The 14,716-nt window shown below is 44.3% G+C and overlaps 1 protein-coding gene across 1 annotated transcript in view; it reads right to left on the bottom strand.

The window, feature by feature from the left end:
• Nucleotides 1–14,003, bottom strand: part of Mpp7 (membrane palmitoylated protein 7) — a 220,896-nt gene extending 206,893 nt beyond the window's left edge. The window contains exon 1 of the mRNA XM_042686270.1: nucleotides 13,833–14,003. The gene's annotated coding sequence lies outside the window, so the exon portion shown is untranslated. The remainder of the gene's footprint in view (nucleotides 1–13,832) is intronic.
• Between the last annotated feature and the right edge of the window lie 713 nt (nucleotides 14,004–14,716).

The following is a 14,716-nucleotide window of genomic DNA, read 5'->3' as shown; positions in this document are numbered from 1 at the left end:
TGCGCAAGACTTGGGTTTGGACTTTAGCACTACCATAAGAAAAAACAACAAAACAGTCCTTCTTTTCTCAATGAATTTTCTTGGAAAAGCTTTTTTTTCATATATAATGGAATTGTTAATGTTTCCACAAATAAACAGTAAAATTTCCTATTTAAATGTCTACTATGGTAATATCCATAAATATAATTCACATGAATGGAAAGGCTTCAAATTCCTTATTTGTTTGCTGGTACTACGACTTGAACTCAGGTCCTGAGCACTGTCCCTTAGCTTTTTTGTGCTCAGGACTGGCACTCTACCACTTAGCCACATTTCCACTTCTGGCTTTTTGGTGGCTAATGGAAGATAACAGTCTCATGGATTTTCTTAACAGGGTTGGCTTCCAACAGCAATCCTCAGCTCTCAGCCTCCTGAGTATCTAGGATTACAAGTGTGAGCCACCAGCACCCAGCCTTATTAACTTTTAAAAGTATAAAATAATCCCAAAGCCAAAAGTTTAAATATTGGGGCTCCAAGAAGATAAAGAGTTGAGGTCAAGGCTGTTCTTGCTCAAATGAGCCTTATTCTTTGATTTGTCCTTCAAACAAAACAGTAAAACTGGTGGCCACAGCCAATCAAGGGCCCTAATTATTTCCACAGTAGAAGGAAGGTCATGAGACACAAAGTAAGACAGCACTCCCTGCTTAGTTCACAGATCTCTTGGTAATAGGAGCTGGGCACCGGTGGCTCACATCTGTAACCTTAGCTACTCAGGAGGCTGAGATCTGAGGATCATGGTTCAAAGCCAGCCTGGGAAGGAGAGTCCATTAGACCCTTATCTCCAAATAACCACCAGAAAACTAGAATTGGAGCTATGGCTCAGAGTGGTAGAGCGCTAACCTTGAACAAAAGAGCTCAGGAATAGCACCCAGGCCCTGAGTTCAAGCCCCATGACCAAACCAAAAAAAAAAAAAAAGAAAAAAAAGAAAAGCTAGAGGCAAATTGCTTCCAACACTCTTTTCTCTAAGATATCTCCAGAAATTGCCAAAAGCGCTAGCTAAAGCAAAGCAATATTTCCTTGTAACAGCAGGCCAGTAAGCTCTTCAAAACCAGATTTAAAACAAAAGTGAAGGGGCTGGGAAGGTGGCTCAGTGGTAGAGTGCTTGCCTTGCATGCATGAAGCCCTGGGTTCAATTCCTCAGCACCACATAAGCAGAAAAAGCCGGAAGTGGTGCTGTAGCTCAAGTGGTCGAGCACTAGCCTTGAGCTAAAGAGCTGAGGGACAGCGCCCAGGCCCAGAGTTCAGGCCCATGACTGACAAAAATAAAAAAATAAAACAAAAGTGAAGTCAGAATGGCAATCAATTCTCAAATTTTTTCCCATGTTTAATAAGATGTGTGTTCTGAAGCTCACAATCATCATTACAACACCTAAGGTGGATTTAAATAGTGTAGAGATTTCTCTTTTTTTGGGGGGGGAGGGCAGTACTGAGGTTGGAACTCAGGGCCTTGTGCTTGCTAAGCCAGCACTCTACTACTTAACATATGCTCCCAGTCCTTTATTGGTTTAAATAAGATACTGTATAATTTTTCCCAGGTGACTTTGAACAGTAATCCTCCAGATCACGACCACTTGAGTTGCTAGGATGATAGGCATGAGCTACTACATCCAGTGGAGACTTTGCTTTTCGATCACAGTGAAAGGCAAGTTACTGTGATATTCATAGCAGATAAGTAACATCAACCAAAATCTACCTGTGATGCTGTGTTGGAGAAAAGACCTAGGAGAAATAGCAAAGCAGGAAAGTGACTACAATCAGCCAAGCCCCAGATAATGATTTATTGTCTCCCGGGAAAGCAAGAACAGCATTATTTCTAATTTATTTATCTATTTATTTATTGTCTCCTGGGAAAGCAAGAACAGCATTATTTCTAATACTGCTATTAACAGATCTGATACATAACGACCTAGTTTCCCATGGAGCAGTAACAAAAGCTGGCTTTGTGTTAGTGGTGTTACTTCACAAATTACACAGTCTTTTTCTTTTCTACTTTCTGTTAAGGAGTATTCAAATATATACAAGCAGAGAGAATGGTATATAAGAAAGTGTGTCTCTGTGCACTCCAAATCTCCATTTCATAGCCAAGTTAACTCCCTAACTTCCTATCCCAGATTATTATGCAAATTACATATGCTCTTATTAGAATAAAATGGCTGTATTAAAATAGAATTTTAAGGAAACAGCCCAAAAAGTAACTCATGTTTGCCCACTGCTGTTATTAGTTGAACTATTTGTATGTGAACTTGGTAATATGTAGACTACTTCAGAGCATTTTCATTAATATTTTCTTTATTACTAAAGTATAATCACCCTGACTAAGTGATTCTGTAATCCTTTGCATACTTTATATTAATAATTCCCATAAAGAAAAATAAATGTCAACTGCTTTGCACTTAAGTTGTTTTCTCCATTTTATGTTACTTTTTTTCTTTCTTTCTTTCTTTCTTTTTTGGTCGGTCACGGGGTCTGAACTGTGAGCCTGGGTGCTGTCCCTCAGCTCTTCAACTTAAGGCTAGTACTCTACCACTTGAGTCACAGTGCCACTTCCAGCTTTTTCTGCTTATGTGATGCTGAGGAATTGAACCCATGGCCTGCCTCATGCATGCAAGGCAAGCACGCTACTACTAAGCCACCTTCCCAGCCTTTTTTTTTTCCTTTTGGTGGTAGTACCGGGGTTTGAACCCAGGGCCTTGAGCTTGCTAGGCAGGTATTCTTACCACTGAGCCATACCTCCAGCCCCTAGATGTGTTGTGTATCCAGCCCCTATATGTGTTGTGTATTTAATAACATACACTAGTGAATGCTGGACATATATTAATGTATCAGAGATCGGGTTCCTAGGAATACACACAAAGCAATCAATAGAAGATATAATGCCCAGTAAGTTCAAGAAAAGTAGTTCCTTTGGACAGATGGCTCATCAAGAAACATTAGCTAGAGGCTCAGATTAGCCCTCATGAAAATAGTCAAACCTACATAATTTCTTGCAGGGCACTGGTGGCTCATGCCTGTGATCCTAGATACTCAGGAGGCTGAGATCTGGAGATAAAGGTTCAAAGTCTACCCAGGCAATGAAATCCATGAGACTCTTAACTTCAATTAAGCATTAAAAAAAAAAAAAAAAAGGCCAGAAATAAAAGTGTGGTTCAAGTGGCAGAGTGCAAGCCTTGAGCAGAAAAAGCTCAGGGATAGTGCCCATGGTCTAAGTTCAAGCCCCAGGAACAGCCCACGTGCGCAAGCGAGCGCGCGCACACGCGCGCGCGCACACACACACACACACACACACACACACACGAACAAAAAGAAAACCTTTATCATTTTAATTGGGAATTCTTACAAAAGCAAAGCACACTGTATTTAAGGAAAATATTAAAGATATATATTAGCAATTAAGCCAGAGGTGATGACATACATCTGTAATCCCAGCAATCAGAAGGACAAAAGCAGGAGTTTTCAGTCTCAGGCCAGCCTGTGCTACAGGTGAAACACTGACTAAAAGATAGATAGATAGATAGATAGATAGATAGATAGATAGATAGATTTCTCTAGTAAGAAGAAATTTATACTATGCAAAAGTGCAAAATATGTGCAAACTTAAGATGCATTTATTGAGAACATGCTAGGTGCTAAGTTTTAAAAAATGAAAACAAGGGGCTAGGAAGGTGGCTCAGTGGTAGAGCACTTGCCTTGCATGCATGAGGCCCTGGGTTCAATTCCCCAGCACCACATAAGCAAAAAGAAAAAAGCCAGAAGTGGCACTGTGGCTCAAGTGGTAGAGCGCTAGCCTTGAGCTGAAGAGCTGAGGGACAGCACCTAGGCCCAGAGTTCAGGCCCCACAACCGGACCCAAAAAAAAAAGAAAATAGTAGGGCTAGGAAGGTGGCTCAGTGGTAGAACACTTGCCTTGCATGCATGAGGTCCTGGGTTCGGTTCGTCAGCACCACATAAACAGAAAAAAGCCGGAAGTGGCGCTGTGGCTCAAGTGGTAAAGCGCTAGCCTTGAGCTAAAGAGCTGACAGACAGTGCGCAGGCCCACAGTTCAGGCCCCACAACCGACAAAAAAAAAAGGAAGAAAGAAAATAGTGTCTTCATGTCTCTCATGTTTTGAGAGAAGACACAAGCATAGATAATTACCAAAGAACTTTCTAAGTGCTTTCTTAAAGAACCTAGAAGTGCCTGGCCTTTCTGGATCTCTCTCTATGTGAACAAGTTGTGGTAATAAAAGATGAAAACACAACCATGTGGAACAAACAGAACAGTAGAACTGATCAGCACAGCCCACCAAAACCTAAAAATAGATAGGTGGGGGTGGGTAGGCGGAGCCTGTTCCTGCAGAGAGAGTCAGGTAGTCTTCCCCCATAAGCTATTTAGTAAATGTTACTGAGGAAAATTAGCTTGCTATCAAATGTGGAATCACACTTCTATTAACTAGAAATGGAGAAGTGCTTCATAAACAACATAGAAGAACTACAATTTTCTTTAATACAGCATTTCAAAGAAATAAAAACTTGACAGGTTAAAAAGAAATAAGATTGTGTTATTTAATGCTAGGGATTGAGTCCCAAAGATTCAGTGGCATTTATAACACCTGAAATCAACAAACGATTAACACCTAGAATTTTGTATTATTAGGGCAGAAAAACAGGAACAGGCTAGGAAAACCTAATAAGAAAAGAGGCAAACTAATAGCCATCCGACAGGATTCTCAGCCATTGGTAACCAGAGAAATGCAAAGAACAATGGCATCTCGTTCTGCTTGGATGGTTGCACCTGCTTCATGAGACTGGAAAAAAATTATAAAACCAGCAAGAAAATGCAGAAACAATCTCTATCCAAGAGCAAACCAGCACAGTCACCCAGATTGGCTTGGGAAAATCATACACAGGCTCAAAAGAGGGCCTTAGGGAGATAAGAAGAAGTGGGGGGAAGACACACAAAGTTACAGGGTGCCATGAATTCATCATTGCCTCAAGCCTGAGCCGGGCGCCGGTGGCTCACGCCTGTAATCCTAACTACACAGGAGGCTGAGATCTGAGGAGTGGAGTTCAAAGCCAGCCCGGGTAGGAAAAGTCCGTGAGACTCTTATCTCCAATAAACCACTAGAAAAATGAGTGGCGCTGTGGATAGAGCACTCACCTTGAGCTGAAGAATGCAGAGACAGCACCCAAGCCCAGAGTTCAAGCCCCATGAGAGACCAAAAAAAAAAAAAAAGTCTGAGCCCCTGACTTGAGAAGAAAAGAAATGTTCTCCATTCCTTCAATGTTCTAATAACTATCTAGCCCCCATGTGCCCTACATGGGGGTCCCAATATCCAAGGTCATGTCCTTGCAGGAAACAATAAGCAGTAAACAAAGAGTAAAATGGTGCTACAAAGGAATAAAACAAATGACTGTGACAAACAGTAATGTGACAGGGTAGTGTGAGAATCACACAGAGATTGGGGGTCCGGACTCTAAGAGATTTGTCAGGCATTCAGCAAACTAAGGGAAGAGATCTCCAAGAAATGTGTTCAAGGTCACCCAACATGAAGTCACCAGAACATAACTGCTCGAAAGATGACTTTCAGGTATTTCCTGTAATAACATTACCAAGAGCAACCTTCAAAAACCCAGTTACACAAAGTATGGGCCACAAGGATTACTTGGAGATTCCAACGTACTTTGATCAAAGAATTGAACCTTGGAGGAAGGGAGCAACACTTTCAATAGTCTCAAAAACAAAAGTGCTGGGCTGGGAAGTTGGCTCAGTGGTAGAGCGCTTGCCTTGCATGCCTGAGGCCCTGGGTTCGATTCCTCAGCACCACATAAGCAAAAAGAAAAAAAGCCAGAAGTGGCGCTGTGGCTCAAGTGGTAGAGCGCTAACCTTGAGCTGAAGAGCTGAGGGACAACGCCCAGGCCCAGAGTTCAGGCCCCACAACAGGACCCCAAAAAAAAAAAAAAAAAAAAAGTGCTGCAGGTGTGGCTCCAGTGGTAGAGCATCTGTTTACCAAGGCCAAGTTCAAACCTCAGTACCACCAAAAAACAAAAACAAAAAGTTCTGGAACATTACCAGCATCTACAAACTTTTTCCTTGGATAGTTCAACAGTAATTGAGTATTCATTCATACACTGCTTTTCCAGTACATTGTCAGGAAATACAAAAGTGTAGTACTTCCAGTAGTGCTGTAGCTCAAGTGGTAGAGCACCAGCTTTGGGCCAAAGAATCTCAGAGACAGTGCCCAGGCCCCAAGTTCAAGCCCCAGGACTGGCGCGCACACGTGCACGTGCACGTGCGCACACACACACACACACACACACACACACACACACACACACACACACACACAAAGTCAACATTCACTGGATGCTTGCAATTTGTCAGACACTGTTCTACAAGCTTCTACTCATGTACATTCTTTCAATACCAACTACAAAATAATACATTGCCACTTTAGATGCAAAGCACAGGTTATGAAACTTGTCTGAACTAAAACAAGAAAACAAAAAATCAACCCTGAGCTGAGATCTGAGGATTGTAGTTTGAAGACAGCAGGGGCTAAAAAGACCATGAAACTCTTATCTCCATTTAACCAGCAAAAAGCTAGAAGCAGAGCTTGGCTCAAGTGGTAGAATGCTAGCCTTGAGCAAAAAAACAAGGACAGCGCCCAGACCCCTGAATTTAAGCCCTGGGATGGATGAACCCTCTAACTCTGTTTCTCTCTATTTCTCTGTCTCTCTTTGTCTCTCTCTGTCTCTGTCTCTGTCTGTCTCTGTCTCTCTTTCTCATTCTCTCTCTCTCTCTCTCTCTCTCACACACACACACACACACACACACACACACACACACACACACACTAGTAAGCATCAAGGGAAACATTTAAACTGAGATCTTTCAAACATCACAGTCTATGTTAACAATTACACTATATTCTACCTAACTCACTGCTCAGTGGTTTTCAAACTATGGTCCCTGAACCATCAGGATCACCTCCATCTTTGAACTTAGTAGAATTGCAGTGAGTCCAAGCCTACTCAATGGACAGAAGACAACAGCAAAAGCCTTTAACAAGCCCTCCAGACAACTCCAGGCATGCTGAAGTTTAACAGGTCAAAATTTTTCATGAACTTCATGAAAAGTGAAATAATTACCAGCCAAATATTGTAAAATTCAGGTTTTATCCTATTTTAAGGAACTATAAATAAATCAAAATAATGCTAATTCATTTTTTTTCCACAGCTCATAGCACAGCAATTTATCTTCCAAACCTGACAAGACATTTTCAATATACATATGCAAAACCACAATCCATCCTTACCAGAAAAAAAAAAAAAAAAGAACAATTGACCTTCAGGACTCACAACCACGGATTCAACCAACTGTAGATGGATAATATTCGAAGGAAAAAAACAGATTCTATACTGAACATTTACAGACTTTTCTTTTCTTGCAATTATTCCCTAAACAACAGCATATCTCAACTATTTACATAGCATTTACATTGCACCAGGTATCTCTACATAATGCAGAGTTTAGAGCGTACAAGGATGTGCTCTGGGTTACATGCAAATTCTGGGCCAGTTTATACATGAGACCAGGGCACGCATCCTTCAATTTTGATGTCTAAGGAAGTCTTAGAACCAGGTACTGAGCTACACTTAAAATGTGCCATATCTTCACAATTACACTTCAGAAATTAAAATCAAGAACCACAGTAGAAGGAAAAGATAATCTGAATAAGGCAGTAGAAGTTTGATAAATAAATCTTGGACCATAATTCCATAAACCTTTCTATTTAAGACTCAATCCAAATTCTTACATCACTTTAACAAACTTTCAATTGCCAAAAAGAAACAAAGGTTAACAACCCTCAAAAATATTTGATTCTCAAGATTCAAATTGCTTTAAATACACAGATTAAAGGAGCTACCTTTAAAAGTGTGTTGTTGTTGTTGTTGTTGTTGTTGTTGTTTGACAGTCCTGAGTCTTGAACTCAGGGTCTGGGCACTGTCCCTGAGCTTCTTTTGTTCAAGGCTAGAGCTCTACCACTTGAGTCACAGCACCACTTCCAACTTTTTCTGAGGAATCAAACCCAGGGTTTCATGCATGCTAGGCAAGCACTCTAACACTAAGCTACATTCCCAGCCCCTAAAAGTGTTTTTAAATCAAAGTAAAAAGTTAATTGCCAAGGGGCCAATGCCTCCCTCCTGTAATCCTAGCTACTCAAGAGATCTAGAACTGAGAACCATGAATAGAAGCCAGGCTAAGAAGGAAAGTGTGAGACTTTTATCTACAATCAACTAGCAAAAAGCTGGAATGGAGCTGTGGCTCAAGTGGCAGAACTCTAGGCTTGAATACAAAATCTCAGGGACAGTGTCCAGGCCCTGAATTCAAACTCCGGGACTAGCATTAAAAACATTAAAAGTTAGCCGGGCGCTGGTGGCTCACGCCTGTAATCCTAGCTACTCAGGAGGCTGAGATCTGAGGATCGCGGTTCAAAGCCAGCCCGGGCAGGAGAGACCATGAGACTCCGATCTCCAATAAAAACCACCAGAAAACCGGAAGTGGCGCTGTAGCTCAAGTGGTAGAGCGCTTGCCTTGAGCTGAAGAGCTGAGGGACAGCACCCAGGCCCAGAGTTCAAGCCCCACGGCCGACAAAAAAAATAAAAAAATAAAAAATAAATAAAAACATTAAAAGTTAATTGACACCTAATCACCCATCAGGATATACTAAAACAGAAGGTATTAACAAATCCCTCCTACCCCTCTGCTACAACTGTTCATAATAAATATCCCATCTGCTCCTTCTCTTTTCAAAGCTACAACAAGCCCAAGTGCCTCTTATTCTCAACCCAAATCGTCAATATGAACAGTATATATACACTGGTTTCCTATTGCCACTGAGGCTTTAAAATTAAAAAAAAAAAAGAAACAGAATAGAGCCCACGCTGATGGCTCACGCCTGAAATCCTAGCGTCTCAGGATTTGAGATCTCTGCCTAGGCGGAAAAATCCCCAAAACCCTTACCTCCAATAATTAATCAGCAAACAGCTGGAAGTAGAAGCATGAGTGCCAGTCTTGTAAACAAAGCCAAGGAATAGCATGAGGGCTTGAAATCATACCCCAGTGACAGAAGAAAGAAAGAAAGAAAGAAAGAAAGAAAGAAAGAAAGAAAGAAAGAAAGAAAGAAAGAAAGAAAGGAAGGAAGGAAGGAAGGAAGGAAGGAAGGAAGGAAGGAAGGAAGGAAGGAAGGAAGGAAGGAAGGAAGGAAGGAAGAAGGGAGGGAGGGAGGGAGGGAGGGAAGGAAGGAGGGAGGGAAGGAAGGAGGGAGGAAGGAAGGAGGGAGGGAAGGAAGGAGGGAGGGAAGGAAGGAGGGAGGGAAGGAAGGAGGAAGAGAGAAAGAGAGAAAGAGAGAAAGAAAGAAAGAGAGAAAGAGAGAGAAAAAGAGAAAGAGAGAAAGAAGAAAAGAAAAAGAAATAGTATAAAAAAGAATATTCAAGCACCTGTGCCCTGAGAAACTATCATAAGCCAAGTCACTTTCTGAAGCTATTCACTTGCACATTCAAATTACTAATGTTTTAAAGCTTAGCTGTCTACTTATTTCCAAAATACACACTAAAGACTACCTAACCCAAGTCTGGACCACAAGAGAGCTATAAATATGTTCATTGGCCTGATTAAGACAGTTCAAAGGTTCAAGAGAACTCTGAGAATCCATACCAGAGTAGCATGTAATCTGCCTGGCTACTTATAACCACCCACCTTTCAATGCCCATGGGCACCCAAGGACCAGAAGCACCAGCAACATGCACCGTGCCAAGAGCCACCATCCCTCCCTCCAAATCACCGTCAAATCCCAGGAGAAGCAGAGGGTTCCAAGAAACAAATTATGTTGCGCTCCTCCCCAGCCACAGCTGAGTAGAACTGAAATAAACACACACCAACCCCATACAGACTTTCTCCTTACATTCCCATCTTGCATTGTAAAAGTCCAACGCTTTCTTCAACCTATCACCCAAAGTCTTTATCCTACACAAACACTGCCATTTCTGTACCTGCAAAGGGACTTACTGTTATCAGAACAGCTAAATTTTCTCACCTCTCTTTTCTAAGTAACCATCAGTAAAAAGCAATTCAATCAACAACAATCTAAAATAAGATCCCTTATTAGGCCAGGAAGGAGCAGACTCCCCTCTCTTTCTTAGGTAAAGCAAGCTGATTTGATAGTATCACCCTAAAAGCATAGAAAGTTTGAGTGTTCAACAAAAGAAACTTTCACATGCTGGGATTTTTTTTTTTAGCCTAAGTATCTGCTTATAGGAGATAGCAAATTATCTTGTTACATATAACACTTTTAAAGAACCGGTAATCTAAGTGAGCAAAGCACAATACGCTCAAATAGCTCAGTCCCAGATCATATAAGATTTAAATAAAGCACAAACCATTAAGAAACTAAGTTCAAACTTACATAAATAAGGATCAATAAAAGCTACACTCTGGTCTGGGTTCTTGACCACAAAGAGAACCAGAAAGTTTTATGTTGAAGGTTTGTTGTTGTTTTTTTTAATTACTAGCAATTACTTTCCGTTCCAGCCAGCCTGTCCTTCCAAATAATCTCATTTAATAAAACCCACTTAAGCCATTTACTGCTATGGCAGATGAAGCTGCAGTACATTTGACATGTGACTAGTAACAGTAATGATAACTGTTTGTGAAATGATGTGTTTGAAATCCCCAGCAAGTAGGGCTGGGAAGGTGGCTCAGTGGTAGAGCGCATGCCTTGCATGCCAGAGGCCCTGGCTTCGATTCCTCAGCACCACATAAGCAAAAAGAAAAAAGCCCGAAGTGGCACTGTGGCTCAAGTGGTAGAGCACTAGCCTTGAGCTGAAGAGCTGAGGGACAGCGCCCAGGCCCAGAGTTCAGGCCCCATGACTGGACCCCCTCCCCAAAAAAAAAAAAATATATATATATATGTATATATATATTGAAATCCCCAGCAAGTAATATTGGGTGCACCACTAGTGGAAGTCATGGCCTAATTAATTTTACAAAAAGAAATATAAAATGCAGAAATCTGGAGTAGCCTGGAGGATTGGGAATAAGTCTTAGAACACAAGCAAACACTCAACAGCCAAAATCTCTTATCAATTTTCCCACAGGGCAGAAAGGCTGGTGCTCAACAGAAGATTCCTTTCTCAGAACAAATTAACAGATGATATAGGTTTTGTTATGGAAATTTTTGCTTGAATTGTTAAAAATTCCAATTGACTGCAAAGTAAAATTAAGTAAAGGTAAGAAGAAAGAACAGGGCTAGACTAAGAAGTCTCGCGTAAGGAATTCCTTGTATATTATGCAAGTAATGTCAAAATGTACCTGCAACATGCTAAGATGTAGTTACCACAAAACAAAGTATTGCATCATGATAAAGAGCAATCCATGCAGAAATTCATTTCTTTTTTTTATTTTTTTTTTTGGGGGGGGTCCAGTCGTGGGGCCTGAACTCTGGCCTGGGCGCTGTCCCTCAGCTCTTCAGCTCAAGGCTAGCGCTCTACCACTTGAGCCACAGCGCCACTTCCGGCTTTTTTCTTTTTGCTTATGTGGTGCTGAGGAATCGAACCCAGGGCCTCATGCATGCAAGGCAAGCACTCTACCACTGAGCCACCTTCCCAGCCCCCAGAAATTCATTTCTATGTTCCCATACATAATAGCCCTAACAAAAACCTAGCAATTCTCTACACTTCTCTAAACCTTGACATCATTCAAGAGGTAACCCTCAAAAACTCAATATGTGCCTGCTCCATATCCACCACTAAAATCCCTTGTGCTATTCAAATTACAAAATGATTGCTACATGTTTAGGCCTTCTATAAACTTACAATGAAGATTTTCTGTCAAGTCTTAAGTCATAACCAAAATGCACCATATTTTGTTTTCCTTATGCATATTATTTCAACTCAATTCACAAAACACCACTGAGATCCATTGCTAGGCTAGAAATGCACACATAAATGAAGTTCTCTGATTTGAAAAGTCCCCTTCCCTCAATTTATTTATTTTTGTGCCAGTACAGGGGCTTGAACTCAGAACCACTCACTCTCATTTTTGACTTCTCAAGCCTGGTGCTCTACCACTTGTGCCACAGCTCCAATTCTGTCCTGCTATTTGAAATAGTCTCACAGAAAACCACCAAGTTTTATTTTTTGTTTGCCTAAGCGGAAAATCATCTTTCTGGTGAAATACAAACTACCTTAACAATTTAGGAGGAAAATGAGACTTAGGACACAATATTTCTTTACTTGAAAATAACCACCTCTATCTCTAACTCCTGTATTGTGATAAATGAGCATGCAGAAGCTGCCTTGATAGTGGGAATTTGCCTAGATCTTAGATTAAATCACTGGGCAAGCCGTGCACGGCCTGGTCAGGACAGCAGGGAGATTCAAGGCTAAAACTGGAAGAGTGCTGAGTTTTCACAATGAACAGACCTAAACAGAAATACTATAACCTAGAACCCGAGTGCACCTGGACAAGGAGATTTCAAGTCATCACTGACTAATGGCCTTCATCATTTCCCTTGTGAATAAATGATACTTGAACAGGTCAAAGCAAAAGTACTTCGTGAAGGGTGGGGAAAGGGGGGAGGAGGAAGAAGAGTTGTACTGGGGCTGAAACTCGAAGCCTGGGCTTTTTCAAAGTCACTCCAACAGGAGCCACAGTTCCACTTCTGGTTTGTTTCTGTGGGTTTCTGTTGTTGCTACGGCGGCTGCAGGTTTCTTAAAGATAAGACTCTTCCCGGAGGACTTTTCCAGCCCAGGCTAGCCCGCGACTTTAATCCTCAGATCTCAGCCTCTAGAGTACCCAGGATGAGGATTAGGGGAGTAAGCCACAGACTGCTGTCAAATGTCCTTCTTTTCAGCAATCAACCGTGTACTGAATCCTCTAAGGTTCTGCACAGAGTTACCCGCCAAGGGGAGCAGGTGCATCCCTAAAGCCAGACGTGGCTTTGAGAGAAGCTTTTTTTTTTATGGAGGGGGGATCCGAAAGAGGGAGGGGGACGGATCACAGTTCCACCCCCACCCCTGGCCGAGGGACAGCTAAGAGGTCCCAGCCACAGTCCCTGAGACCAGCACAGGCATCCATCGGGCACGACACTCCCCCCCCCCCCCGCGCGCTCCCTCCCCACTCGGGCGCAGACACGGGTGAGGCACACGGTGGGTCTGCTGGTCGCTTCAGAAAAGGCCCCCCAACAGCTTCACGCTGAGGATCAGTAAACAGCGTCCACCTGCACCCGCGGCACTGCCGGGCAGGCTCCGGGCTCCAAACCAGACGCGCGCGCGGCGCTGCAGCCCCGGGCGGGGGGGGGGGGGGGGGGGGGGGGGGAGGGGGCGCTCCCCTCACCGAGGCGCCGGGAATTTTTTTGTTCCAAAAAGCACCTTACCGGGACTGGGTGACGGTCCCTCTCCCCGGGGGCCCGGGACTCCACCGGCGAGCCTGCCCCGCGCGCCGTGCGCCCGGCCTCCCCGCGGGGCCGGGCCGGGTCCCCCCGGGTACCGCGCACCACCCCCCCCCCCCGCGACCTCCTCCCCGCGTCCCCCCCACCTCCCCCTCCGCGCCCCGCGCCCCTCACTCCGAGCCCGGCCCCGCCCCCACCACCCCGCAAGGTGCCGCCGCCGCCGCCGCCGCTCCGGGGCGGGAGGCTCCGCTGACCCCGGCCTCGGCCCGCGCGCCCGCGGCGGGAGCGGCGCAGGGAGCCAACCGCGCCACGCGCACCGATCCCGGACCTCGGGAAGGCGCTGCAGTCCCCGGCGCCTCGTTACCTGTTCTGAGCAGTCAGGGTCCGCCGCCAGCGCGGCGGGTCGGGGCCTCCCACCACTCGATCCCCGCGGCGAGGAGGCAGCGACGGCGACCGCCGCGAAGGACAATCAGGAGAGCGGCGGTCGGAAACGCCGCGGCGGGCGCAGAACGCACGAGCCCAGGGGGAGCCTGGCCCCCACCTCCGGCCCAGCGAGTAACCGACTCGGCCCCCCTCCCTCGGAGGGGCGGGGACACGAGTGAGGGGGCGGGGCCACGCGCGGAGGGGCGGTGAGAGGGGCGGCACCGCTCACTGGGCGTGGCCTCTGAAGATGCTTTGTCAAAGGCGCCTGCTGATAGGCTATAAAAGGAATAGGCGACTCAGACTTGAAGTCGGCCTCTTTAAAAAACACTCTTATTGGCCAGCGAGAGAAAACAAAGCAGAGTTCTGATTGGTGAAGATGCTGTAGCTCCTCCTTCTACCCGCCCAGGTTGCTTGCCCTTGGTTTCTCACTCCCAGGTGGTTGCAGAACGGTGTTTGGAGAGCAAACAATGTCTCTGAGGCGAATCCCGGAACCTTTGCAGGTTAAGATCTTTCCCTTTTCCATGAAATCCATCGATTTTCGTGCGAAGTTAGTGAATAGCATCCAAGCGTTAACATCGCGTGGATTTACAGAGGTCTGGTAGTATTTACAGAGGTCTTATTCAGTACGCTGAATAAGAGTCTGAAGAGCGGGAACCGGTGGCTCACGCCTGTAATCCTAGCTACTCAGAAAGTTGAGATCTGATGATCATGGTTCGAAGCCAAGCCCGGGCAGAAAAGTCTGTGAAGCTCTTACCTCCAATTAACCACCAAAAAGCCAGAAGTGAATCTGGCTCAAGTGGTAGAGTGCCAGCTTTGAGTCGATAA

This window comes from Dipodomys spectabilis, unplaced genomic scaffold (assembly GCF_019054845.1).
Source record: "Dipodomys spectabilis isolate Male_0828 unplaced genomic scaffold, ASM1905484v1 ptg000096l, whole genome shotgun sequence".
Lineage (NCBI taxonomy): Eukaryota > Metazoa > Chordata > Mammalia > Rodentia > Heteromyidae > Dipodomys > Dipodomys spectabilis.
This window is presented reverse-complemented; position numbering and strand designations above follow the sequence as displayed.